The following is a 25,938-nucleotide window of genomic DNA, read 5'->3' on the forward strand; positions in this document are numbered from 1 at the left end:
GTTAGATTGTCAAAAATAAGAAGCATAGAAGCCAGTGTCTCTTAATATTCATGTGCAGGAACATAGAATAGCGAAAAATTTCAGAGGGAAATGTCAACATATGCGCTGAAGGTTTCGCTTTGGAAACAGAAGTTTATCCTACACCTACTTTCGTCAGATTGCCAACCGGGAGGTCAGAAAGTATGTCCGCTAACCGACCACCATGTTGCTTATGAGAGTGTACTCCAGGTGGCTTAGGGATATCAAAGGTATGACTTTGTGAGAATAAAACGCCAGACACATCCAAGGCATAAGGTTGAGCTTTGCTGGGCTTAGGTAATAGCAGCGCCGGCCCCCTTCTCCTACCGCACCACTCTGACAGCTCTCCCCGGTCATGTGCTATAGGCATACGATTCACCTCTCCAGTGGTGAGGTACAATTTGGGGAAGGGGGATTCACTTGCTTCCTCCCTCTGCAGGGCCCACTCCAGAGGCGCAGGGATGATCACACTAGGCACCAAGCCAGCAATGCAGAGCGGGGCGCAGGAAACCAGCGGAGCGCCCTCCCACTCCTCACAACAGATGCTCGGTAGAGGGGGTTGATGAGGCTTCTCGGGTGGGTATTCCTTAGTTAATGCTAGCTGCGCAACTCCAGGCTCCTCGTTAGATACCACACCGCTGATTGACCCCCTCATAGTCGATCTTAGCGTGGCTGATAGATCAGCAAAGCAGCTTGCCGCCTGCTGTTCCAAGTCCTGCAATAGGGCATATATTAGTCCATTACTCTCTACCATGTTGCCGAGTGCCCTTGGTTTAGTCCAACAGAGACAGAAGTCGGTAGCTGGAAGGGTGGGCCCAGAAATCTCGCCACCTGTAGTGTAGCGTTTTCCTCAAGTAAGACTTGTTAATCCTCAGGTTAGACATATATTTCGACTTAGGCAGGGTAGATACAGGTCAGTAGCTGTGTATATATGAAATTAGTGCAGACTTTTGCTAAAAACGAATACTTTTTCCCAGATTAGGCCTAGGAGCTCAAAAAATGCACGTCTGGCTGTCCCGGCTGTTGGCTCCGCCCCCCCATATTTACACTTTTTGAGTCACCAGCTCCTACTGAGCATGTGCAGGAGTTCACAGAATATACGTATATGCATTTGTGATTGGCTGATGGCTGTCACATGATACAAGAGGAGTGAAAATAGACATAACTTTGAAATTTTTCAGAAAAAAAAATCTACTACTCATTTGAAGTTCAGACTACGTGCTATTGCATTTTCTTTTTACCATGCATTTGTGGATTATGCAAATCTACTGCATTAACTAGTGCTTTAAGTTGACATGACACCCAACATTTTTCTTTCAGTCAGAGCACACAATTTAAAAAAAAAGCTTCCAATTTACTTCTCTTACCAAATGTTCTCTGTTCTCATGAAATTCTTTGTTAAAGAGCATACCTTTTTCCTGCACGTGTCTGGACCACTACATGGGAACAAACACAGCTGCCATCTAGTGTTTTTTTTTTTTTCAAATATATAACAATGTTAACAGCATCCTTGTAAAACTGCTGTCATATAATACTTTAGTCTCGTGTACGCTCCTGAGCCCTACTTGCCTCCTTTTCAACAAACACCAACAGAAAAGTATATTTGATAATAGAAGTAGTTTGGAAACCTTTTTTTAAATTTGCATCCTCTGAATCATGAAAAAAAAAAATTGGTTTCAGTTTACTGTACCTGGCTACATGCTGCACACTTATTACTTAGATCGGTGAATAAACCGACTTTTGAGTGACTAGAGCAAAAGAAAGCGGATACGCATACTACAGAGGCTTTTCATGTCATCTGTCCTGTTGCTCTGGAATTTCTTAACACTGCTAATTTCTCCAAAACTATGGTTTTATGACTTTCAAACATTTATTTGGTCTACTGTGCTGCATGTTTTTTTTTTTTTATATAAGAAAATTGAATTGAATATATCTTTATGCAGCTATTTGCTTCAATTCTTTCCAGCAATGTATTAAAAAACTCTGTAAGCTGCTCTGATAATATTTGAAGGACTTAGATGTTATGAGATTTGCATTATTTAATTTAGATCAGTTTCAATTTTCTACATTTCATAGAAGTGTGAAAGGAATATTTAACAGTTTATCGCATACAGATTTTTTTTTTTGCCTTTTTATTTTTTATAAAGAACTGTAAAACATATTTTTCTTCATAAATGGAAAGAGTCCACAGCTGCATTCATTACTTTTGGGAATTCAGAACCTGGCCACCAGGAGGAGGCAAAGACACCCCAGCCAAAGGCTAAAAATACTCCTCCCACTTCCCTTATTCCCCAGTCATTCTTTGCCTTTTGTCCCAGGAGGTTGGCAGAGAAGTGTCAGAAGTTTACGATAGTCTCTTATGGAGGGTAGTACTCTTCAGCATGGGACTGGAGTTTTAAGTAGTCCTGTCAGCCTCTCAGTGACAGTGTGACAGTTAGTCTGGAGATGCTGGGAGAGTCTTTCTGCGAAACCATCCCGACTCTCATTAACAGCTCCACAAGCAATCAGCGTTGACGTGTTTCGCTGCCTGCTTTTTTTCTCTCAAGTCCATGGTAGAAGCGACGCTACTATCTGTCACACTTGAAGGGCTGTGTTCCCGTTCCACGGCGTAGATTCCGGTAAGATGTTTCATTTTACTTTCATCATGGATGTATTGTAATTTCAACTGTTTATTCGAGAGGCTACAACCTTTTGGGGATAACTTTAACATAGGGTCTCAGTGAGGCTCCTTTTTGTATCTAGGAATCAGTTGGTTAATATCTCCTGAGGGGGATTATTGAACAGGGGGGTTTATAATCATGTTTGTTATGTGATTATGTCTGCTACTGTGTAGTGTTGCTTCGGCTCATGGATATTTTGGAACATAACAGCCTATGTCTAGTGACGCGGCCTTTTCGGTCGGGCACGCTTTTGCATGGACTGCACGGTTTACCTTGTAACTCCATTTTTGTTTTCCTGACCACGTGGCGACGAAGAAATCCTGGTCCGCTGGTGTCTGGTTCTCTGGAGGTGGCAGTGTCCCAAGTTTTGCGAAGAATATGAATTTGGCCGGGTGATACATGCCCATCAGTTATATTCTGAATGCCGTTTTAGAGTGCTCTGTTCCTCGGGATCGGGGAATCGGGTGCCCACTAAGCCATCCGTCTCTGGGGATTCTATTTCTCACAAGACTAGTTCCCTACCATCAACTTACTACGCATGCAGGTAACCCAACGCTACTTATCCTTTCTAGGGAGTGTGGCCTGATCCCACCGAAGGTTATGACATGGTTCCGCATGGCCATATATTTGGCGCTGGCGCATCTGCAACTCCTGAAAGTGTGCTTACGATATTGTCAGTGTTTGTTACCTGGGGCTCATCAGGCGTGAGATCGCCTGGTCCAGTTCAGCCTTCTGTGGGAGCGACTGCCCCTGAGGCCTCAGGGGGTCAACCTTCGGGGCCAGTGTTTCCTTTTGTCCCAGCGGAGGTATGTTGCGCCTTTCGTTATAGACTGGCGTGCCTTTGTGTCCTACTAAGGCACGTTTTTGGCGTTGCTGGAGGATCCCAATCTTAATGGGTCTGGGGATTCTCAGTCTTACTCTTCGACTGGCTTGCATACATAGACATAAGGGGATGAAGTAATCTTCTTATAGTCTTTGTTATTTGTGTATCCTTTTCCAGTTCTGAGCTTGGAAGTCTGTTGGGCTAGTCCTGCGGGTCTGTCCATTCTTCCTGGGTGATAACCTAAGGGTTGCCTTACCTTTTATTTTCATCTGGTGAGGATGATTTTTATTTGGTCTAAAGCTCATGTTGTGGTCTGATGTTTCCTTCGGGAACTTTCCTCTTTGGAATTGATACTCATGATTTTGTGGTTGCACTGTTTAAAAAAGTTTGTCTGACTGTTCTTTATCCCTCCATCATTGGGGGAGACTCTATGTGGCCTTGACAGTGCTGGGTCCTTTGGTTTCAGGCTGGTCCTGACTGGGTACAAATCCTTCTGGCTTTGAGGCCTAGTTCAGACACGTGGCACCTTTTTATGTCCATTCCAAAGAAAAATAGCAATAGCACTACAAGAATAAAGAGGGGGCGCTCCGTCTGGGTTAATTGTGTATAAATATACCTTGTGAGCTAGAGTGCTTGTGCAAAATGGCAATTTGCAGATATAGTCTGAATCACTAGAGGGATAGAGACTAAGAGAATGCACTTGGGTAGCACTTCTGTACCCCTAAAAATATTATAATTGGGACAACGTCAAATACCATCAAGACCAAAGGGTAGAATTTGAAAATTAAAACATAACTTTTATTACTACTACTATTGATTAAAATAAGTGTCTATATGTGTGCTGTTTAAAAACACATAGAAACTCGGATTAGAGTTGTGCTAGCTATTAATATAGCATTGGCATCTAATTAAGAAGCTATACTATACTGATATCAGATATTTTGGTTGCTTCTTAATTAGATGCCAATGCTATATGTCGCGGCCTAGTACTTTGCTGGGGGGGTGTTGACCTCAGGCTAAGGGTGTTCTCTTTCCTTTGGGCTGGGAATTATGAGTGAGTTATGTAACCGTTCTCCGGGTTTCCCAGTTCTCATCCCCTGTGAGGTCTGATTGCTTCAGACGGGGTATCTTGTGTTCCCTGAGGGTGTCGTTCGTTCTTGGATGACTCTGGGTTCCGGGTCCGGAGTTCTTGTCTTGGATCCTTTTTGGATGTCTGGAGACTTATGATCCGGTGGACTGGTTCGGGACAACCCAGTTTTTTTCAGGGACCCTTTGTTGCGACATAGGGGCTAGCTCATTGGGCTTGCAAGCAGGTAGGCCAGAGTTCACATCCACCTTCAGGTACTGGTTATAAACTTTAAGGCCTGACTTGTCCTTCGGACGGAGTGTGCTCCTCTATGGGGAGTTTTTTTCTCTATTGGGTCAACAGTGGTGTCTGGATGATTTTCTTTCATTCTGTGTTTTGATCATATTATGGCTTCATGTCTTGTGGACATGTACGCTGTTCTTATCTGTGACCTTCCCTGTCACGCGTTTCACAAAAACGCTTCTTCAGAGGGGGTCTGAAGAAGCGTTTTTGTGAAATGCGTGTCAGGGGTCGTCTGGAGTAGCTCTGTCTCTCCAGTCCTTCTTTTAATGCTGCTTACCTAGGTTTAAACCTGTCTCCTAGTAAGATAATCTGTTATTTCAGCCGAGCAGTTTAGCTAAAAATGATTAAAACTAAGATAATTTAATCTCAGCCCTCGGATTGTAAGGGCTTTTTCATAGTCAAATTTAGTCACTGCTGGCTGTTACTATTTTATACCATAAGCACACTATGGGAGTTTGTGTTTTCCCTGGTTTAAGTGTTTTTAATGAGAGCCAAAGCTTTGTGTATGCATGCAATCCAATTTTTCTTATTATTTAAAAAATTTATTTCAATAGTTATTTGTATGAATGATAATTGAAATATTATATACGTATTTTTCTTAATTTTTTTTTTCTCATAGCAGAAACATAATTCCAAATGCAGACTAAAGCTACTTATACTTAATTGTATGATCTATTACAATTACTTTGTTAGTTGCCTTGTTTCTATGAGACTGGTTGGGTCTCTGTTAGTCTGACCTGCTTTCTCAGGTTTTTGCTCTGTGTTTTTATTTAGGACTCGTTGTGCCCTTTTTAGGGGGGGGGGGGGGTGGTTCTGGAGTTCCTTATGCTAGGTGGAAGCTAGCTCAGCATACTAATGCACTGTGGCTACTCTGCACTGTAGCAAACCGATGGTTGCAAGTGCGATCCCCGGCGAGGTCTACTCACCCTTTCCTCCTTTAGAGGTTGATAAAATGAGCAGCGCCTTGAGTCCCTTAAAGGACCAGTCAACACAGTAGATTTGCATAATCAACAAATGCAAGATAACAAGACAATGCAATAGCACTTGGGGCTCCATGTACTAAGCAGTCAGCGAGCTACCCGCAACAAATCTCGCGTCAAAACTCGCAAACTGATATGTACAAAGCCGTCAATTATGTTAAAACTCGCATCTTTAAAATTGCGAGCGTACTTATCCGCCAAACCTCGCTACCGCTCCATTTTTCACTGTAATTAGACACATTTGACCACCAACTCGCCAAAAAACGAATGTACTAAAAAATCTATTTGTCCGCTCGCTACAATTTCCGCTCCCATCTCGCTATTTTTGCCTCGCCACCTTTTAGGTGGCGGGCAAGGTACAAAACAATAGGAAAGTCAATCTAGACGCCAGTCTAGACATATATAAAAGGCAGTAATATCAGCATTGTACTTACAGCATAACTGGCGTCTAATTTGTCTCTCATTTCCATGTACATAAATTGCGCCCAATTTGTCGACTGTAATTAAAGAGTAATCTATTTAAATTTGTATTGTTAGTTGTCAATCTTTCTAATTATTTTTATATTAATATTTATATATTATCAGATCCAGATGAAGCCATATCCAAATTGTAAATAAATATTACAAAAATAACGCTCTGTTATCACTCTTCAAAAAATTTTGAACAATAATAAAGTTGTTTAGATAAGTTGAACTTTTATAGGAGCAAAATTCTATTCCCGCGACTACTATGATGTTCGTGACACCTTGCATGTCACGTGTTAATAATTGGCCAGACAATTCAACTGAAAGTTAAGTACCATCAGCTTAGTCGCGGCGAGCGAGGCGTCAAATTTATCAACAATCCGCAACTGCTCGCGGCGGGCTAGACTTGTCTATTTATTGGGGGAATATTAGTACATAGCGACAGCGGACACCATTTCGCCCGCGGCGAGTAACGGCGAGTTTATCCGCGTCTACAATGACGGATGAATTGACGGCTTAGTACATGGAGCCCTTAGTCTGAACTTTAAACGAGTAGTAGATTTTTTTCTGACAATTTTTAAAGTTATGTCTTTTTCCACTCCCCCTGTACCATGTGACAGCCATCAGCCATTCACAAATGCATACACGTACCATGTGACAGCCATCAGCCATTCACAAATGCATACACGCTTATCCTTGCACATGCTCAGTAGGAGCTGGTGACTCAAAAAGTTTAAATATAAAAAGACTGTGCACATTTAGTTAATGGAAGTAAATTGGAAAGTTGTTTAAAATGGCATGTGCTATCTGAATAATGAAAGTTTAATTTTGATTGAGTGTCCCTTTAAGGGGGATTAGCCGCGCTTTACAAGTACAATCATGTTTTCTCTGTGCCTTTTCTTTTTTGTGGAAGAATACTGTAGTTTGTTCCCTTTCTTTAGTAAGGGGTGTGTTGTTTGGAGACCAACTGCTGTGGACGGTGTCTCTTGGAGTCTAGTTCCTGCGGTCTCTAGCAAGGCTGTGGACTATCTGCGGGTCAGTGTCCTTGGGCTTTTTCTTTTTTTTTTCCAAAGTTGTTCTCGGCTTCGGACGAAGCAGGATTTTATTGGGTAGGGGTTTGTAGGTCTGGTGCCCTCCGAATGGGCTGCCGCTTGTACTCTCCCGTTTTTGCATTCAGTGTCTTCTATAGCTTGGGTATTTGTTTTCCCAAAAGTAATGAATGCAGCTGTGGACTCTTTCCACTTATGAAGAAAAACTTAAATTCTGCTTACCTGATCATTTTCTTTTCTTCAGATGGAAAGAGTCCAAAGCTCCCCGCCTGTATTTTTTCTGTGGGGCGTCTGTTATTTTTGTTCTTCTGGCACCTTTTCACCCTGGTATTTCTTCTACTGTTCCTTGTTCCTCAGCAGAATGACTGGGGGATGAGGGAAGTATGAGGAGTATTTAAGCCTTTGGCTGGGGTGTCTTTGCTACCTCCTGGTGGCCAGGTTCTGAATTCCCAAAAGTAATGAATGCAGCTGTGGACTCTTTCCATCTGAAGAAAAGAAAATTATCAGGTAAGCATAATTTAAGTTTTTATTTTTTGTAACATATTGCAAGCTCGTGTAGTCTGCATTTAAACAGATACTAAACCCTATTTTTTTCTTTAATGATTTAGATAGCGCACGCAAGGTTAGGAGCCCCGGACCATTTTTGGTGCAAACCTGGGTTACGCTTGCTTATTGGTGGCTAAATGTTGGAGCACTATGGAAAAAAGTTCACTTGAGTAAATCATGGGTGCATCTAAATAAGTTAAAGGGACATTATACACTAGATTTTTCTTTGCACAAATATAGCCCACCTGGGAGTGTTTTTGTAACATTGTATAGTTAGGATTATTTTTAAATAACATTGTCGATTTTCAGACTTCCAACCAAGCCTCAAAGTTTTAGATGTATTCTGATGTCTACAGATTCCTGATTGTGTAATGGGTCTTAATATGCAGGGGAAGGGGGAGAGGGGAATGCCTGAATGTTTCGGCTTTCCCAGCCCCTTTCTCCTGGTGTTCCAGCCTAACCTCATCAACAGTACTAAACGGGGAGCTTCTAAGTAAGTATTTTTTTTTTAAAAGGTTTTATACTGTATTTTTAAATCAACACCTGTGCATATTCTTTATGGTAGTGTATTATTACATGAAAATTAGGTTTTTATGCTGGTCTTCTGCAATGTTGTGTTTGATTGTTAATATGTATATTAGATATGTAAAATTACACACTGTCCCTTATAATGAAATAAGTGAAAATATAATTTAATAAAGAGAGAGAAACGCGGTATGTCGCTGTGGAAGTGAATGTATGAATTACAAATGTTCCTAAGCCAAGTGCAGCACTTTCCAGTAGTTTAGTGATTAGCTCTTTCTATGGACTAGAGTTATGAACTTGCATTCACAGCTTTTTGGGCAATATGGAGCAGGTTTGCATAAGTGAAACCTACTGCCACATATTTAAGAAACAGAAACGTCTTCTTCTTTCTCTCTGCCACCTCAGAGGTGATGAGAACAGTCATCCCTACACTCACTAATTCAGGGTGATTGGCCTACCCTGCTCTAGTGCAATCGGTTGGGCTGAATCGGGGACCGCATTGCGCAAGAAACCTCTCTACTGGAGAACCTGTCCGCCTGCAGGGATGGTAAATGTTGTCCTTTGTGTAGTAGGATAAATTAAATAAACCTGGGGTCTAATTGATATACAAATGTAAAGAAACCTTCTGAATGTGCATGGGCTGGATAGAGAAAAAAAATATGCTTTTTATTGGTGAAGTTCCTGAATAAGCAATGAATGTGATAACTAAATGTAATGACTGAAATGTGGAAATACTGTTTTAGTGGGAAATTGTTCTGCACATTAGAAAGGACATACAAATGAAAATGAAACTTTATGGGAAATGTATTCCAGAAATATCTGGAGTGAGAGTTCATCACTGATATAGAGCATGCATTTTTAAGAATTGTTTGTTTACATTATCAAATGTATTTGTTCTCTTGTTATCCTTTGTTAAAAAGCATACCTAGATAGGCTTGGGAGTGGCAATGCTCTACTTGAAGCTAGCTGCTGCTTGGTACCAACACACACATTCTTCTTTTCATTGACTCACTTGATGTGTTCAACTAGCTCCCAGCACTGCATTGCTATGCTGTTGTTGACTTTAAAGGGATACTGAACCTAAATTATTTCTTAAATGATTCAGTTAGAGCAGTAATGGGAACCATTTTTTAATTTACTCCTATTATAATTTTTTCTAAGTTCTCTTGGTATCTTTAGTTGACAAAGCAGGAATGTAAGCTTCTGAGCCCGGCCATCTTTGGTTCAACACCTGGGTTGCGCTTGCTGATTGGTGGCTAAATGTAACCACCACTCAGAAAGCACTATCCAGGGTGCTGAACCCAAAGATGGGCCGGCTTGTATGCTTACATTCCTGCTTTGTCAAATAAAGATACCAAGAGAGCAAAGACAAATTGATTATAGGAGTAAATTAGAAAGTTGCTTAACATTGCTGCTCTACCTGAATCATGAAAGAAATAAATTGGGTTCAGTATCCCTTTAAAGGACCATTAAACTTGACTTTTTAACAACGTATAAAATGTTTCATTATTGCAAGTGAAACATTATTTGAAAATACATTCATTATCTATTTTGCTGTCTTTTGCTGTAAAATACATCTAAAAATTGTGCTTGTTTGACTTTCTCCCAGGGAGATTTGGGTTAATACTTTTAGGCAAATTATGTATGCCTTTTTTTTTTTTACTTCAACCACCCCACTAAGATTCTCAGCAGTCACATTTTTGTAAAAGGTGGATTATCTGTTTTACATCAACAATCATGATAGGAAATGCATTCTTTTCAATAGTAACTAAGTTGAATCAGTGCTAAACCACCTTAAGGGAAAAGGTAAGGGCAGGCTTCCCCAGTCTATCTGAACTGCACATGTGCAAACTGAGTTAGTGCTATATTTGAATATTAGTTTGTGATTGGTTAGCAAGGATTCTTTTCTTCTGGGGGACAGGGAAATCAGTGAAATGAACAAACAGAACAATATACTCATTTGACAAAATAAAGCTGCAGGTTTCATTGCAAAATTATTCTCAGATATGAGGGTTCAAAATCATATAGTTAAAGATGTGGGTTTAGTGTCCCTTTTAATGATGTGTTTAACCCTTTTGCATGGGTTAAATACAGTTAGAGCATCTTATTATTGCACCATTTAAAAATATTTCTAGTCCTTTATGTTTAATGCTAAATATGGATATTCACCAAGTAAACCACTAATAAGTCATATTATTGAAACTACAGTTTTTTTTGTTAATAGGATGTGTCCCTATCATTGATACAGATTTAATTTGGCAGTCCTTACAATGCACTGATTGTAATAATACGCTAAAGCCAGGGGCTTTAGAACAGATTCTCACCTTACCTTTCAGCATAAGAGAATACACCTCTGCTTTAGAAGACGGAATGTTTAAAAAATAAAAAACAATAATAGATCTGTACAGCACAGAAAAACCTGAAGTTTACTTGACTAAGAAATACAAAGAAGACGCTAGTATGAAAAATATTGCTTCAAGAAAGTGCTCAGGGAGGGCCTCTGAACAGTCTCTGCAAGCAGCTGGTAAATCTTGGTCCCCTGCAAGTATTTTAGAAAAACAGTGAGGTTTCCTGCATTGGGTGTGTAAGTAACCAAATGGGCCCACTTGTGGTACGTTAGCATACAATAGATTCTCTTTTTGTGCAAGAGGGACCAGAAATTATTGCTGTGCATATATATATATATATACATACAGACATACAGTTGTATGCAAAAGTTTAGGTACCACTGACAATTTCCATGATTTTCATTTAAAAATCATTGGGTGTTTGGATGAGTAATTTCATTTTGATCTATCAAATAACTGAAGGACACAGTAATATTTCAGTAGTGAAATTAGGTTTTATTGGATTAACAGAAAATGTGCAATCTGCATCAAAACGAAATTAGACAGGTGCATAAATTTAGACACCCCAACAGAAATATTGCATCAATATTTAATAGAGCCTCCTTTAGCAGAAATAGCCTGTAGACACTTTCTATAGCCTGTAATGAGTGTCTGGATTCTGGATGAAGGTATTTTGGACCATTCCTCCTTGCAAAACATCTCCAATTCAGTTAGGTTTGATGGTTGCCAAGCATGGACAGCCCGCTTCAAATCACCCCACAGATTTTCAATGATATTCAGATCTGGGGACTGGGATGGCTATTCCAGAACATTGTACTTGCTCCTCTGCATAAATGCCAGAGTAGATTTTAAGCAGTGTTTTGGGTCGTTGTCTTGTTGAAATATCCATTCCGGCGTAACTTCATCTTTGTGACTGATTCCTTAACATTATTCTCAAGTATCTGCTGATATTGAGTGGAATCCATGCGACCCTCAACTTTAACAAGATTCCCAGTACCAGCACTGGCCACACAGCCCCACAGCATGATGGAACATCCACCAAATTTTACTGTGGCTAGCAAGTGTTTGTCTTGGAAAGCGGTGTTCTTTTGCAGCCATGCATAACGCTCCTTGTTATGACCAAATAACTCAATCTTTGTTTCATCAGTCCACAGCACCTTCTTCTAAATTGAAGCTGGCTTGTCCAAATGCGCATTTGCATACCTCAAGCGACTGTTTGTGGCGTGTGTGCAGAAAAGGCTTCTTCCGCATCACTCTCGCATACACTGAATTGTTGAACGATGCACAGTGACACCATCTGCAGCAAGATGATTGTCAGGGGTGCCTAAACTTTTGCATACGACTGTGTGTATACACATTTTATATATAGATAATTTTAGCTTAATATTGTCTAAAATTTTAACCAGGGGGTCAGTAAAATTAGCCGTGTGTTGCACCTGCTAAATAGGTCCCGGGGAGAAAACTGTATATGTATGTATGGGTGTGTGTGTTTGTAATTTTTATATATATCCTATAATATAAAAGGCCAAGTGTGTTTGTCTGAAGCTGTCGTGCGCATTAGAGACTGCGCGAGGACAAACACACCTGGCCTTCTACATACTGACCTCCTGGCATCTGATCCGGGTGTGAGACGCAGATGGGCCGGGCGTGACGTGGATGGGGCTGTGCGGGGCCGGGTGTGCCATGGGCGGGAACTGGCGTTGCCGTGAGACAGCTCAAAAGAGAGGGGATAGAGGGAGAGCAAAAGAGAGGGAGAGAGACAGCAAAAGACAGGGAGGGAGAGCAAAAGAGAGGAGGGGCGAGAGAGAGCAAAAGAGGGGGGATATAAAGAGCAATAGAGAGGGAGAGAGACAGCAAAAGAGTGGTGGGAGAGCAAAAGAGAGGGGAAGAGAGAGCGCAATAGATAGGGAGGAAAAGAGGGGGGAGAGGGAGAGCAAAAGAGAGGGGGGGGGAGAGGGAACAAAAGAGGGGTAGAGAGCAAAAGAGAGGTAGACAGACAGCAAAAGAGAGGGGGAGAAAGGGGAAAAGAGAGGGTAGAGGGAAAAGAGGGTAGAGAGAAAAAGATAGGTGGAAGAGCGTGCAATAGAGAGGGGGGAAAGGGAGGGGAGAGAGAGCAAAAGAGAGGATGGGGGAGAGAGCAAAAGAGAGGGGGAGATAGAGGGCAAAAGAGAGGAGGAAAGAGAGGGGGAGAGAGAGCAAAAGAGAAGGGGGATAGAGCAAAAGAGAGGGGGAGAGAGAGCGCAAAAGAGAGGAAGCAAAAGAGAGGGGGGAGAGTGGGGGGAGAGAGAGCAGAAGAGGGGGGGAGAGAGCGCAATAGATAGGGAGGAAAAGAGGGGGGAGAGGGAGAGCAAAAGAGAGGGGGGGAGAGGGAACAAAAGAGGGGGAGAGAGCAAAAGAGAGGTAGACAGACAGCAAAAGAGAGGGGGAGAAAGGGGAAAAGAGAGGGTAGAGGGAAAAGAGGGTAGAGAGAAAAAGATAGGTGGAAGAGCGTGCAATAGAGAGGGGGGAAAGGGAGGGGAGAGAGAGCAAAAGAGAGGATGGGGGAGAGAGCAAAAGAGAGGGGGAGAGAGAGGGCAAAAGAGAGGAGGAAAGAGAGGGGGAGAGAGAGCAAAAGAGAAGGAGGGAAGAGAGCAAGAGAGGGGGAGAGAGAGCGCAAAAGAGAGGAAGCAAAAGAGAGGGAGGAGAGTGGGGGGAGAGAGAGCAGAAGGGGGGGGGGAGAGCAAAAGAGAGAGAGCAAGGGGTGGAACTGCTTACTGCAAAAAATGGCCAGTGTACACGGACTTTAGGACTAGTATGTGTGTGCGTGTGTATGTTGTATGTATGTGTGTGTGTATATATATATATATATATATATATATATATATATATATATATATATATAAACTTCACTGTCCCTTTGAAAAAAATAAATATATGTGTGTGTGTGTGTGTGTGTGTGTGTGTACATATATACTTTCTTCAGATACGTACACATTCTACATAAATATGTTTAATATATATGCAAATGTATATATGCATTATACATATCTATAATGTGTTTAATAAGCACCTTATGAGAACACAGTAACTTTTCATAATGTTCATATTTTGACATTCCACAGTGCTCCTTGTATGAGCTAACAAAGAGCTACTTTCTTCACAGCTTTTGACCGTTACACCAGTGTATCTTAAAGCTCAGTTGCAGTTAGTGGAAAGTAAATGACAAACTCAGTAATGTGACTGCTCCAGACAGAAAGCCGCCACAGTGAAGCAAATGCTGACTGAGGGGGTAGGTTGTGGTCTTCTTGATAATAAACTAGTTTATGGATTATTGCGCATAGTTTAGGTTTAATAGGAATAAAATGCTCTGTCATGTAGCACAGCTGTGCTGGAGTAAAACACGCGATGTGCTATCCCCATGCTGAAACATCTGCAAGTTGTATGAGCACTTTTCCCATTTGAAACCTAAAGCAAAAAAAAAAGAATAAAAATGCCTTTATAGGGATATGAGTCCTTTTTTTGCATCTAAAAGAAGAATCTTAAAGGGACACTGAACGCAAATGTTTTCTTTCATGATTCAGATAGAGCATGCAGTTTTAAGCAACTTTCTAATGTACTCCTATTATCAATTTTTCTTTGTTCCCTTGCTATCTTTTTTTGAAAAATAAGGTATCTAAGCTTTTTTTATTGGTTCAGAACTCTGGACAGCACAAAGAACAACCCAGCACAAAGAACAACCCGGCATCTAAACTTACATTCTTGCATTTCAAATAAAGATACCAAGAGAATGAAGACAATTTGATGATAGGAGTAAATTAGAAATTAAAATTTCATGCTCTATCTGAATCATGAAAGGAAAAATTTGGGTTCAGTGTCCCTTTAAAATGTATTGAGATTTGTTTTTCTGTGACAAAGAATGTTTCTCTGGTGTAATATGTATATTTGTATTGTGTGTGTGTGTCACTGTCTACCCATAAGGTAAAGAGGGTTTCTTTATCAGCTAAGTTTAAAAAAATGAAGTAAATGCTTCAGCATTTTATTAAGGATTTATATTCATAATGTAATATTTTTTTTTATCATCTTTAATAATATTTTTTAATAATTACAAATATTTCAAAATGTCTCAATTCAATATAAAACATTAATCAGACTGTCTTCAATAATTATTTGACTTAGAAAGTACATAGATAAGTAGACAGAGCTTTAAATTGGTTTCTCAATATTCTTATTGATCAAATATCAAAATAATCTAATCAAGACTAACAAATACATTTCTTATCCCACAACAATCTATTTTCAAACGGGCTCTATGGAGTGATATATTAGTTTAGATCTCTCTAAAAAAGATTTTCTACTTCCTTGTCCCTTAATTATTGACCTCTTAATCCTTATTGCTCACAACACAAAACAAACAAACCCCCCCAACAAATAATAATAAAAATAGTACCCCTCCGCATCTCTCTCCCCGTCTCTAAAACAGTATAAATGGATATTATCAATTTGTTTTATACAAGTTTCGAATTCATCTCCTTGATGACAAAATCTTTCCAGATCAGGAAATCACTCCTTTTACCTCCTAATTTATAATGATAGGCAGCCATAATGGCTGATTTTATTAAAATATTTTTTTGCTTTAGATACTGATGGTATCTTATTATTGATCCAATTTACAAATATTAACTTCCTAAGGGTTAAGATCACTATACGAACAAATTTACCTTTGTTTCCCCAGGAATCCTTACTGACCAATAGTAGCCTCTTTAGTCAAAATAATTTTCTTCTTTGTTGTGAAAGAGAAAAAAAATAACTTATTTTGAACCAAAATTGTTTTAACTTTGTACAATCCCACAATAGATGTCCTAAGTCTGGATTTAGATGCAAGTATTTGGGACATACATTATTAACCTCCCTTTCTCTTGTAAAGGTGTATCCAGTCCATGGGTTCATCCATTACTTGTGGGATATTCTCCTTCCCAACAGGAAGTTGCAAGAGGACACCCACAGCAGAGCTGTCTATATAGCTCCTCCCCTAACTGCCACCCCCAGTCATTCTCTTGCAAGCTCTCGACAAGAAAGGAAGTATCAAGATATATGTGGTGACTTAGTGTAGTTTTACCTTCAATCAAAAGTTTGTTATTTTTAAACGGTACCGGCATTGTACTGTTTCACTCTCAGGCAGAAATTGGAAGAAGAATCTGCCTGGAGGTTGATGATCTTAGCGGTTTGTAACTAAGGTCCATTCCTGTTCACACACATAAGTGCCTGATATATGTGGGGTAAGCCTGATACAGTGATTTAACAGCGACTGGGATCATGCTTACAACATAAGGGTAATTTTTATGTTAACCCTCATAGTACTTAGTGTTAAAACGTTTGCATTACTTAACAGAAAAAATGTTTTTTCTCTGAGGGTGATAAATCTTTATTTTGGGGCCTAGTTTTCCACATGGCTGTTATTTTACTCCTAGGAGTAGTTTTTTATGGCCCTCTGACTGTGAGTGCATGGTGGGAGGGGCCTATTTTTGCGCACTTTATGCGCAGTTATACAGACTGAGACATCCAGCTTGTCTAAAGGAGTCCTCTGGCATCTAGGACCACTATAGAGGGGTTCTTTCCTGCAAAAATCGTGTTTAAGGGAAGGTAGGAGCCACAGTAGAGTTGTGGCAGTGTGTTTGACTGTTTTTTAACGGTGTTTCCGTTTTTCTAATCCGTTTTTGGGCCTAAGGGGTTAATCATCCATTTGCAAGTGGGTGCAATGCTGCTTTAGTCTCTTGTACACACTGTAAAAATTTCGTAGAGTTTACTGCTTTTTAACACTGATTTGCAGTTTATATGGTAGTTTTTTTCTCTTAAAGCTACAGTACTGTTTTTGTTTAATTGCTTTTCACATTTATTAAAGTGTTTTCCAAGCTTGCTGGTCTCATTATTAGTCTGTTAAACATGTCTGACATAGAAGAAACTCCTTGTTCATTATGTTTAGAAGCCATTGTGGAACCCCCTATTAGAATGTGTACCAAATGCATTGACCTTTCTATAAGTTATAAAGACCATATTATGGCTTTTAAAGATTTATCACCAGAGGTTTCTCAGACTGACAAAAGGGCGATTATGCCATCTAACTCTCCCCATGTGTCAGAACCTATAACTCCCGCTCAAGTGACGCCAAGTACATCTGGCGCGTCCACTGCGTTTACTTTACAGGACATGGCGGCAGTTATGAATCATACTCTCACAGAGGTATTGTTCAAACTGCCAGGGTTACAAGGAAAGCGAGACAGCTCTGGGGCTAGAATAAATACAGAGCTCTCTGACGCTTTAGTAGCTGTGTCTGATATACCCTCACAATGTACAGAAGCCGAAGCAGGAGAGCTTCTATCTGTGGGTGACATTTCTGATTCAGGGAAGGCGTTACTTCAGTCTGACTCTGAAATGACAGCATTTAAATTTAAACTTGAACACCTCCGCGTGTTGCTCAGGGAGGTTTTAGTGACTCTGAATGACTGTGACACCATTGTAGTCCCAGAGAAGTTGTGTAAAATGGACAAATACTTTGCTGTGCCTGTTTACACTGATGTTTTTCCAATCCCTAAGAGGTTTTCAGAAATTATTACGAAGGAATGGGATAGACCAGGTGTACCGTTCTCTCCCCCTCCTGCCTTTAAAAAGATGTTTCCCATAGATGCTGCTACACGGGACTTGTGGCAGACGGTCCCTAAGGTGGAGGGAGCAGTCTCTACCCTAGCTAAACGTACAACTATTCCCATTGAGGACAGTTGTGCTTTCCTAGATCCAATGGATAAAAAACTAGAGGGTTTCCTTAAGAAAATCTTTATACAACAAGGTTTTATTCTCCAGCCTCTTGCATGCATTGCCCCAGTCACTGCTGCAGTGGCTTTCTGGTTCGAGTCTCTTGAAGAGGCTCTACAGGTGGAGACCCCGTTGGATGATATCCTAGATAGGCTTAAAACTCTTAAGTTAGCCAATTCATTTATTTCTGACGCCGTTTTTCATTTAAGAAAGCTAACTGCTAAGAATTCAGGTTTTGCCATTCAGGCGCGTAGGGCGCTATGGCTTAAATCCTGGTCAGCTGACGTTACTTCAAAGTCTAAGCTTCTTAACATCCCCTTCAAAGGGCAGATGCTATTCGGGCCTGGATTGAAGGAGATCATTTCTGATATTACTGGAGGAAAAGGCCACGCCCTTCCCCAGGATAGGTCCAACAAATCAAGGACCAAACAGACCAATTTTCGTTCCTTTCGAAACTTCAAGAGTGGCGCAGCTTCAACTTCCTCTGCTGCAAAACAAGAAGGAAATTTTGCCCAGTCCAAGCCAGTATGGAGACCTAATAAGGCTTGGAACAAGGGAAAGCAGGCCAAAAAACCTGCTGCTGCCTCTAAGACAGCATGAAGGAGTAGCCCCCGATCCGGGACCGGATCTAGTTGGGGGCAGACTTTCTCTCTTCGCCCAGGCTTGGCCAAGAGACGTCCAGGATCCCTGGGCTCTGGAGATTGTTTCCCTGGGATATCTTCTGGATTTCAAAGCCTCGTCTCCAAAGGGGAGATTTCATCTATCACAATTATCTGCAAACCAGATAGAGACAGGCATTCTTACGTTGTGTTCAAGACCTTCTGGTCATGGGAGTGATCCACCCGGTTCCAAGGGAGGAACAGGGGCAGGGATTCTATTCAAATCTGTTCATAGTTCCCAAAAAAGAGGGAAATTTCAGACCAATCTTGGATCTCAAGATCCTAAACAAATTTCTCAAGGTCCCATCCTTCGAGATGGAGACTATTCGAACCATCCTACCTATGATCCAGGAGGGTCAATATATGACTACCGTGGATCTAAAGGATGCTTATCTCCACATTCCGATACACAGAGATCATCATCGGTTTCTCAGGTTTGCCTTCCTAGACAGGCATTACCAGTTTGTGGCTCTTTCCTTCGGTTAGCCACGGCACCAAGAATCTTTACGAAGGTTCTAGGGTCCCTACTGGCAGTTCTAAGGCCACGAGGCATAGCAGTGGCTCCTTACCTAGACGACATTCTGATACAGGCGTCGACTTTTCAAATCGCCAAGTCCCATACGGACATTGTTCTGGCATTCTTGAGGTCTCACGGGTGGAAGTTGAACGAAGAAAAGAGTTCTCTCTCCCCTCTCGCAAGAGTTTCCTTCCTAGGAACTCTGATAGATTCAGTAGAAATGAAGATTTTTCTGACAGAAGTCAGGTTATCAAAGCTTCTAACTTCCTGCCGTGCTCTTTATTCCACTTCTCAGCCGTCAGTGGCTCAGTGTATGGAAGTAATCGGCTTAATGGTAGCGGCAATGGACATAGTTCCGTTTGCCCGCCTACATCTCAGACCGCTGCAACTTTGCATGCTCAGTCAGTGGAATGGGGATTACACAGATTTGTCCCCACTGCTAAATCTGAATCAGGATACCAGGGATTCTCTTATCTGGTGGCTATCTCGGGTCCATCTGTCCAAGGGAATGAGCTTCCGCAGGCCAGAATGGACTATAGTGACGACAGATGCCAGCCTTCTGGGCTGGGGCGCAGTCTGGAACTCCCTGAAGGCTCGTGGTCTCAGGAGGAAGCCCTCCTTCCGATAAACATTCTGGAACTAATAGCGATATTCAATGCTCTTCAGGCTTTGCCTCTGCTAGCGGAGGTCAGGTTCATCAGATTTCAGTTGGACAATATCACGACTGTGGCCTATATCAACCATCAGGGGGGGAACAAGAAGCCCCCTGGCAATGTTGGAGGTTTCAAAGATAATTCTATGGGCAGAGGTTCACTCTTGCCATCTTTCAGCTATCCATATCCCAGGAGTAGAGAACTGGGAGGCGGATTTTTTAAGTCGGCAGACTTTTCATCCGGGAGAGTGGGAGCTCCATCCGGAGGTATTTGCCCAGTTGATTCAACTATGGGGCAAACCAGAACTGGATCTCATGGCGTCTCGTCAGAACGCCAAGCTTCCTTGTTACGGGTCCAGGTCCAGGGACCCCAAGGCAGCGCTGATAGATGCTCTAGCAGCGCCCTGGTCCTTCAGCCTGGCCTATGTGTTTCCACCGTTTCCTCTGCTTCCTCGGCTGATTGCCAAGATCAAGCAGGAGAGAGCTTCAGTGATTTTGATAGCTCCTGCGTGGCCACGCAGGACTTGGTATGCAGATCTGGTGGACATGTCATCCTTTCCACCATGGACTCTGATGCTAAGGCAGGACCTTCTACTTCAAGGTCCTTTCAAACATCCAAATCTAAATTCTCTGCGTCTGACTGCTTGGAGATTGAATACTTCATTCTATCGAAGCGTGGTTTTTCCGATTCGGTCATTGATACCTTAATTCAGGCTCGAAAGCCTGTCACCAGGAAAATCTATCATAAGATATGGTGTAAATATCTTCACTGGTGTGAATCCAAGGGTTACTCATGGAGTAAAGTCAGGATTCCTAGAATCTTATCCTTTCTCCAAGAGGGATTGGAGAAAGGATTATCTGCTAGTTCCTTAAAGGGACAGATTTCTGCTCTGTCTATTCTTTTGCACAAACGTCTGGCTGAGGTTCCAGACGTTCAGGTTTAGTTAGAATCATGCCTGTGTTTAAAGCTGTTGTTCCGCCATGGAGTTTAAATTTAGTTCTTAAAGTTCTTCAAGGGGTTCCGTTTGAACCTTTGCATTCCATAGATATTAAACTTTTATCTTGGAAAGTTCTGTTTTTAGTAGCTATCTCCTCGGCTCGAAGAGTTTCGGAGTTATCTGCTTTACAGTGTGATTCCCCTTATCTGATTTTCCATGCAGATAAGGTAGTTTTGCCTACCAAACCTGTGTTTCTTCCTAAGGTAGTATCTAATAAGAATATCAATCAGGAGATTGTTGTTCCTTCATTATGTCCTAATCCTTCCTCAAAGAAGGAACGTCTTTTACACAATCTTGATGTGTTTCGTGCTTTAAAGTTTAATTTACAAGCTACTAAGGATTTTCGTCAAACATCTGCTTTGTTTGTTGTCTACTCTGGACAGAGGAGAGGCCAAAAGGCTTCGGCAACTTCTCTTTCTGTTTGGCTAAGAAGCATAATCCGCTTAGCTTATGAGACTGCTGGCCAGCAGCCTCCTGAAAGAATTACAGCTCATTCCACATGGGTTTTAAAAATGAGGCCTCTGTTGAACAGATTTGTAAGGCGGCGACTTGGTCTTCGCTTAATACTTTTTCAAAATTCTACAAATTTTTGGGAGAAAGGTCTTACAGGCAGTGCAACAGAAAAGCTGAGGGGCGCTTACGTTCCTGGGTTTAGTCTGTGAGCTGAAGGAAAGCCGGTTGCTCTGTTGAGCAGGAAGTGGATCCACTGTGAAAACGTATTGCAGGTGTCAGTGATGGTCTGCTTCCTGTGTCACTGTAGTGATGAGCGCTGCCTGAGAGAGAGGGGGGTGTATTCTCCAAACACCTCCAGCAGGTAGTAGTCTGTGAAAAGAAAGCAAAGACAGGCGCAGCCCAATTCAAGTGTAGTATTCTTTAATTCAGTGTAAGAGCACACATACAAATGGCTACTTACAAAATGCACAAATAAAAACTGCATATAAAGGTATCTTTACATCCAAACTGTGTTATAGTATAACATACAGCTATGTGCAGTGGTGTCCTCCGTTTAAGTGCCTGCCTTGTCCCTCCCTTCATCCGTGTCCTAAAGCTTTGGTATTGGTATCCCACAAGTAATGGATGAACCCATGGACTGGATACACCTTTACAAGAGAAAACAAAATTTATACTTACCTGATAAATTTATCCAGTCCACGGCCCGCCCTGTCATTTTGAAGCAGGTGTTTTTTAATTTTAAACTACAGTCACCACTGCACCCTATAGTTTCTCCTTTTTTCTTGCTTGTCTTTGGTCGAATGACTGGGGGTGGCAGTTAGGGGAGGAGCTATATAGACAGCTCTGCTGTGGGTGTCCTCTTGCAACTTCCTGTTGGGAAGGAGAATATCCCACAAGTAATGGATGAACCGTGGACTGGATACACCACAAGAGAAATAAATTTATCAGGTAAGCATAAATTTTGTTTTTCCATTTAGCAACTCTTAAAGGTGTAAGGTAACCCTTATGGAGTAGTCTAAATTGTGTTTCTCTTAATAGGACTCAAACATTATGCACTTCTATATATTTAAGACTTTGAAAAAGAGATCTCTCCAAGTCAGGAATATCCAATAACTTAATCCATTTATTCATTAGATCTTTAGATAATCTGGATGATGGTGACATTTCCCATACTTAATAGCTTCCATTACTGGATGTTTATACCACATCTGTGAAAAAGTCCTAGTCAGTTTTGCGATATGGTCTTTAGCTTGAAGAAAATAAAAATTGTGTTTCGCTTGAACTTCAGGGAAAAAATTCCGAAATTCATTAAAGGAATATAATTTCTTAGAATTGATATCTGATAAGTCTTACTAGAAATTTACCTGGTGACCATTTACTAAATATATTCGATGAAATCCTCAGCGGAAAATGCCTATTACCCTGTATTGGTAGCCATTTAGAAACATTTGGTTTAGTCCCTATTTATTTCATAGATTTCCTCCAGACTTTTAAGATGTCGCTAAACAATGGATGAGAGAATATAGTTGTACCTAAGTCTCTATTTAAAGCATGGATTACAAAATTCAGGGAATATGGGGAGCAAACCTGTTCCTCCAACTCCCTAGATGAGTATCTAAAGGTTTGTGACAGCCAGTCGATAGGGAGACGTAAAATAATGGCAAAATTATACCATTCTAAATTTGGCAAAACAAGTCCCCCTTTAAAATAGGGTTGGTATAAATTAAGTTTTATTCTTGCTTTCCTACCACTCCATAAGTAATATCTCAGCCTCTGATTAAACCAACTCAGATCTGGTTTACTGATTAATAGAGGAAATATTCCTATTATATATAACATTTTAGGAATTATAAACTTCTTAAACAAGTTGATTTTACTAGAAATCGAAAGTGGCAAACCTCCCTAGCTTCTCATCTCTTCACTATTTTCCTGCAGGACTGGAGAGATATTGTCTCCATACCATTTTGCGGGATCAGCAAAGATTTTTAAGCCTAAATAATCCAATTGATCTGTTTCTGTGAATTGATAGGTCTGAAGAGTTTTTTTTTTTCTTTTCTTACCACAATATTTTGGATTTCAATTTGTTTTATAGCCTGATACCACTATAATCTTCCAGAAGTTAAATAATATCAATATATGTTGTGATATCTGATACAAATATAAGAAGATCGTCCGCAAATAGAGACATTTTAATTGGGACTTTGCCCACCATTTTGCCTGTGAGAATGTTCCTTAATTTAAGTGCTTAAGGTACTAAAACGAGATCGAATAACAAAGGTGAAAGGGGGCAACCCTGTTGGGTGCCCCTTGTTAATGAAAAAGTGTTTGAGATACCATTATTAATCAATAAAGATGCCTTCATATTGGAGTAGATATTTCCGACCAAATTCGAAAAGCATCCCTAAAATCCAAATTCCTCTAAAACTTTAAGCAAAAATGTCCATTCCACCCTGTCGAAGGCCTTCTCTGCATCTAAAGATAGCAGAGAGGCCTCAGACAGGGAGGAGCATTCTCTATTGTAGTGACAAATTGTATGCAAGATTTTTCTTACATTCATCTCTGAAGCTCTACCGCTCACAAAGCCCACCTGATCCATATGTATTATTTTGGGTAATATGTTTTTCATCCTTTCTGCTAGGATCTTCATTAAAATGTTATAATCCAGATTCAGGAGTGAGATGGGTCTGTATGAGGTTACTTCTAAAGGATCTTTGTTTTGTTTAGGAATCAGGATAATATTGGCTTTTTTAAAGTCTTCAGATATTTTCAAGTTGTCTTCAAAATAATATTTATAAAGATCTTTCAAAATTGGAACATCTTTAGATGATAAGGTCAGGTAGAACTCCAGAGGTAAATTATCCGGTCCCAGGGTTTTCCCTCTGGCCATTGAGGCTATTGTTTTGTGGATTTCATGTTCTGCTATCGGTTGATTTAGTATTTCCATGTCTAAATCTCAGATTTTAAATTGTTTAAAATCTTCCAAAAATTTGGTAATATTTAGTTTGGTAGGATTATGAGATAGAGATTAGTATAGTATTTTTGGAATAATAAAAATATATTCTTCTGATCTACATAGATTTCCCCCTTGCTTCTAAAAGCTGCTATAGTTTTCCTTTTATTCTGCCTTTTAACAATCATGGCTAAAAAATTGCCTGCTTTGTTACCAAATCTCGCAAATTTAGATCCGTTTTTGTGCAAGGCATCTTGTGCTTCCTCCAATAAATATAGATCTCTCTCTTTTTTACTAGCATAGAAGTTTTCTCTATTTTTTCTATTTGGCTGTTGTTTGACTAAAGCATATGTTGCTGTTAATCTGTTTGATTACTCATTGAGTTTAAACTTTTGAGATTTTTTAAGTCTAGCCACATAAGTATTGATTTCTGCTTTCATGTAAGGCTTAGCCGTTTTCCAAAAAATAGGGACATTATCTCTATTTTGATTATTAAATGAACTAAACTCTTGCCAACTTTTAAGTACAAAAGATTTAAAACCGGATGACTTCTGGAGATATGAAGGGAAGAAAAAGGAATTAAATGTAAAAGATTTGCCAATTTCCAATTCTACGGCAACTGGGGCATGAACAGATAATGTATGTTCCATTATTGTACAATTCAATGTTCTGGTTATCAAACAATCAGAAATGAGAAATAAATCCAGTCTTGAAAGAGTATTATGGGATTTTGAGTAACATGTATAATCCATATTACTTGGATTTATCAATCTCTATACATCTATCAAACTCATAGTCTGAGTAAGTAATGAAAAAATTATTTTCTCATAATTCAAGTGTAACTTTGAAAAACTAAGTTTTCTTGCTTGCTTCCCTAATTTCTTCCTATCTAAAAAAGAGTTAGTTGTAATGTTGAAGTCTCCTGTTAATATGATCTTATCGTTTTGAAATTTTTTAAGCGCGTTTTTAGATAATATATTCCAAATATTTTCATTGGGGCCATACACATTAACTAATGAATATTGTTCATTCTGAATTGCTATTTTCAAAAATAAATATCTACCCTCTTTATCTTGTATTAGATTTTTTTTTTTTACAAGATTTTATAATCAAGTTTAGTATGGAGTAGTATCATTACTCCTCTTGCCACCTTTTTATATGAGGAAACAATTGATTCCCTGAGCCATTTGGCTTTTGATCTTAGTATGTTCCAAATCTGAAAGATGGGTTTCTTGTAAACGTGTTAAAAAAAAAAAAAAAAAATCCTAAAAAATAAATTATGGCTTTCCTTTTAATAGGGGAATGAATCCCTCCCACATTCCATGTCAAAAGGCAGCAAGAGTGAAGAAAGAGAGAAAAAATGGGTCTATGTGTGTGTGTGTATGTGTATATATATATATATATATATATATATATATCTATATATATATATATATATATATATATATCTATATCCATTTCTAATTTTTAAGAAAAAAAGAAAAACTGGATCAAGAACTATCATTACATTTTTAACTTTCTAATTTTTTACTTCATTATCCAGAAAAACTTGAGCTGCCTCTGGGGATTCAAAAATAAAAAAAATTTGAGCCTGATTTAATCTTTTAACTTGGCTGGATACTAAAGAAAAAAAATATCTTTTGTATCTTTAGAAAGATCTTTGCATCTTTGTAGTATAGATTCTGATGTTTCCTATATGCTCTCATCAACTCAAATGTAAATTTTAGTTTAGATTAAAGGGACATAAACCCATTTTCTTTCCATAAGGCAGGGAGAGTGCATGACTTCATACCTTACTGTTGGGAAATACAACACCTGGCCACCAGGAGGAGTCAGACACCCCAGCCAAAGGCTTAAATATCTCTTCCACTTACCCTATCCCCAAGTCATTCTTTGCCTTTCGTTACTATAGGAGGATGGCAGAGAAGTGTCAGAAGATTAGGATAGTCCTTAATGGGTTCAAGAAAGGACTGGAGTTTTAAGTAATCATGTAAACCTCTCAGTGAGAGTATTGATGAGTTAGTCTGGAGATAGAGGGAAAGTTTTTCTGCGAAGCCATCCAGACTGTCTGTCTAACAACTCCTGAGCAATCGGTGTAAACGAGTTAGACTGCTTGCTTTTCCACACTCAGGTCCCTGTC

General features: G+C 40.1%; 1 protein-coding gene across 1 annotated transcript in view; it reads left to right on the forward strand.

The window, feature by feature from the left end:
• TIAM1 (TIAM Rac1 associated GEF 1) overlaps positions 1-25,938 on the forward strand; it is an 873,661-nt gene that overhangs the window by 322,266 nt on the left and 525,457 nt on the right. The window lies entirely within an intron of this gene.

Source organism: Bombina bombina, chromosome 3 (assembly GCF_027579735.1).
Source record: "Bombina bombina isolate aBomBom1 chromosome 3, aBomBom1.pri, whole genome shotgun sequence".
Taxonomy (NCBI): domain Eukaryota; kingdom Metazoa; phylum Chordata; class Amphibia; order Anura; family Bombinatoridae; genus Bombina; species Bombina bombina.